General features: G+C 31.5%; 1 long non-coding RNA gene across 2 annotated transcripts; it reads left to right on the plus strand.

Annotated features, from left to right (window-relative positions):
- Window positions 1–243: 243 nt before the first annotated feature.
- On the plus strand, window positions 244–2395 carry LOC136235061 (uncharacterized). 2 transcript variants are annotated; one of them, XR_010691631.1, is made up of 3 exons: window positions 244–762; window positions 1340–1637; window positions 1729–2395. It is a non-coding gene; the product is annotated as an uncharacterized lncRNA (long non-coding RNA). The 2 variants fall into 2 exon arrangements; XR_010691630.1 differs by having other exon boundaries at window positions 254–762; window positions 1585–1637.
- Window positions 2396–3877: the final 1482 nt, after the last annotated feature.

The raw sequence follows: 3877 nt of genomic DNA on the forward strand, positions 1-3877 counted from the left end.
AAATCCTATGAAATTAAATAAAAATGAACCTAATTTAAATTAAAAATATAAATTACATACAAACACAAATTTACATATAATTAAAAACTTATGAAATTAAATACAAACTCTTAACTTTTTATTACAATTAAGGGTTAAGGTGCAAAAATACCCCTAATGTCTAAATACAAATTTCCATATGAATACAAACTCTTGACTCAATTTATCAATGTTAAGGGTAAAATTGCTATTGGCTTCCAACTTTAAGGATAAAATTGCACCATTTGACACATTACGGGTAAGATTTAAAAGCAAATTTCAAACAACATATATGAGTGGAAAATTCTACTTTGATATTATTGGAGGGATTGGGTGGTTGAATTTAATTTGATGTTATGGGTGGTTGTTGGGTGGATGACTTTTAATGTTATTGATTTTGTTTGGGCGGATGAAATACAATCAATATGCATAATTTATGGGTGGTTGCATAGCATTGGGCGGATGAAATACAATCAATATGCTATGCATAATTTATGGATGGTTGCATAACATATTGATTGTGCAACATAACATTAAATTTCATTGTTATGAGTGCAAGATGTTATGGCTGGAGTGCACTCAAAATTCATTGTGCCTATTATATAACCCATCCCTCATATGTAATACGAGCTTTATCTCTTTCACCACCACCCATCACCTTCCACTTGCTGCTGCCACCGCCTCCAGCCACCGCCACCTACAGTGATCACCGCCACCGCTGTCTCTCTTTCTCCGACGACTGAGGTAATTATTTTTAGAAAAATTATGGTATTTTTAATAGTAAAAATTATTATTCAATTTGTGCACAATAATAATTCAACTAGTGTATAGTCAATTTGTGCATAATAGTAAAACTATGCCATTAATAATCACTTGTGCACAATAGTAAAGATGATATATTATGGTATTTTAATTCATATTATGGTATACTTTTATATGTATATTTTTTAATTCATATTATGATATAATCACTTGCCCAACTATACTTGGATCTCAATTGTTTGTTAATATGTATATTTTTTTATTGATAGAATATTTTGAAAAATAGTTTTATGATATATTATGTTATTTTTGGGTATAGTATATATTTGGTAAATATGATATATTATGGTATTTTAATTCATATTATGGTATACTTTTATATATTATATATATTATAGTATTTTTTGGTATATATGATATATTATGTTATTTTTGGGTATATATCATATATTATGGTATTTTTAGATATATTATGGTATATTTTTAGGTATATTATGGTATAATTGTTATTATTTGGTATATTTTGTTTGTTTAATGTTTTTTGTTTTGGTGGATAAAGATAATGGTTAGGATACAGTGGGATGATGAAAAAAAAAAGAAAGTTGCTTAATATTTTGACAGAGCATAAAGCCAAAGGAAATACCAAGTATAGTTGGGCAACTATTGCCAAGCTTTTTAATTCACAATCAGGAGAGAATATTAACCATAGGCAAGCGTATAATCATTTTACCAACTTGAAAGAAAAGTTTAAAACTTTTGAGGAATTGCAACGTTTGAGCGGCATAACTTACGACCCTAGAACAGGTTCTGTGGATGTTCAAGAAAAGTCCCTGGAGCGATGGCATGCTTACTTGCAGGTATGAGCCTTTATTTTTCTTATACGATTTAATTGAATTGAATTATAATATTAAGTATGTATTTTGAAATATGAAATTATTTTTATTGCAGAAGAACAACAAGCATGGGTTAGCATTGGCGAATCTTGATTTGCTGCATAGAGTCTTTGGTGGTCAAACTGCTCATGGCGTTGGTGGTAACTTTACACCCGCGATGGCAAAAGTCGATTCATATTTAACAAAAAACGTGGAGGATTTGACCATTAATGATGAAGAAGGTTCTAGAGATAGTGAAACGGATAAGAATGAACATAATGACGTGTTATTTCCATCTGCCGCTGTTAGACAAGGTGCCGAACGGCCTCGCCCGGGCGGACCGGGGGGTGGACACCTCATGGCGACGTAAGCGGTGATTGGCGCCGAAAGCAACCAATCGTGGAATCAAGCTGCTCGGCAGGACCGGAGCTCGGAGTATGGAAGAGTCGCCACCCATGAATGGGAAAATGAACACCGATCCCTTGCGGGAGACCGGTGAGGGTTCGGGAAACTTAGGTACGAGCCGAGAAGGCTATCTCCTTTCCGGAGAAAGGCTACTAGGCACCCCAACATCTCCCAGTTATGAACCAACGGCCTCCTACTCAGCGTGTTAGGCGATAACGGACTAATCGCATATTTCTTTAAGTTTAAAATTCATTTGAAACCTTTTCTTTCTCGCTTTGAAAACCGTTTTGAGCATGTTATTAAGCCATTTTAGTAAAGAATCACCCATTTTGCATAAATTTAAAGTATACAGGAGAGAGAGGGGGAGAAGAGAGAATTGATTTATTCACAGTGTGATTTTATGCTTTAGACTATACACTAACTCTAAGCTAATCTCACTCCCCAAAAAACGAGTTTATTTACATGGTTCGTACCTTAATCGTCGTTGGAACGATTTAGGTACGTTTCAAAACCCCGTTAGTTTACATGACATCGACTCGAATCGCCTTTAGAACGACTCGAGCGTTTGAAAACGTTTGAACAAGAAGTTTTAACCAAAAACGTGATTAAGCATACAAGTCCATTCATTTTGTACAAAACTGTTTAGTTAGGAAAACGATTCAAAACTTCATTATTTACAATGAAAAGAAACGATTTTAATTACAAGGTTTGCTTAACCCGTCGTTGGAACGAATTAAGGTTTTAAAACGTGATGTTTAGGAAGTGGTTTGAAATGATAGAAAAAGCCTTTTATTTACTCTTTAGGAATATCTAGAAAAACTTTTAGTTTAAATAAGCAAATTAAACTTTCTTTTTGTGGTTTGTTTTCCATTTTTTCACTCAATTACCCTTTATTTGAACATAATTACAACACTTACAAATTAAACCCAAATTCACCCAACCCAAATACTTTTAAAACATATATATATATATATATATATATAGGAACCAAAAGAAAAATAAACATATATATATATATACATTTTGGGTAAAATGGTAATTATACCTATAGATTGAAAATAAGTGAAGAAACAATATATCCTATGATTATTAATATGTAAAAATAGTAATGAAAATACTAATAGACACATTACACCTTTATTTTAATAAAACAAATGTAAAAAAGAATGAACAAGGTCCATAAATAAGAAAATAACATTTCATCCCCAAATAGCTTTCACATAATAAGTATATAGAAAATACCATACCCAAATGTACATCTAACATCAAAATGATATCTATTTATCCCAAAACATTTACCAATTAATTACCCAAAACACCCAAGTAGATGATCCCCTAAAATAATACCAAATATGGTTGTGAGTGATTTTTATAAAAAAACATATATGTACATATATATATTTTACAAAGCTAAATTAATATAAAGGATATACCAAGTGTAAAATAAATAGATACTTAATACACTATTATTAATTATATAATCCCAAAAATAATTTTAATAAGATAAATACCTAATTATATATACATATACAAGGGACAAATATCAAAAAGTTAAGAAAAGAGGGTTAAAAAGGCATTTTTAAAATTCCAGCATATTTACCTTCGGAAAATCCGTCGGTAAACTGCCTTTACTGACAGAAAACGGGATATTACAGAAACAGTCCCTTTGAAATTCCAGATTTATCAAGACTTATTAGATCTACTCTATTTCATCATTTTAGCCCCCAAACTACCCCAAATCAGGTCATGGTTTGTAACGGAGGATTCTAAAACGACGTTTTATTGAAAATAATGGTTCAAAACACTTGTAAACACACAGA

The sequence above is a fragment of the Euphorbia lathyris genome, chromosome 7, assembly GCF_963576675.1.
Source record: "Euphorbia lathyris chromosome 7, ddEupLath1.1, whole genome shotgun sequence".
In the NCBI taxonomy this organism is placed as follows: domain Eukaryota; kingdom Viridiplantae; phylum Streptophyta; class Magnoliopsida; order Malpighiales; family Euphorbiaceae; genus Euphorbia; species Euphorbia lathyris.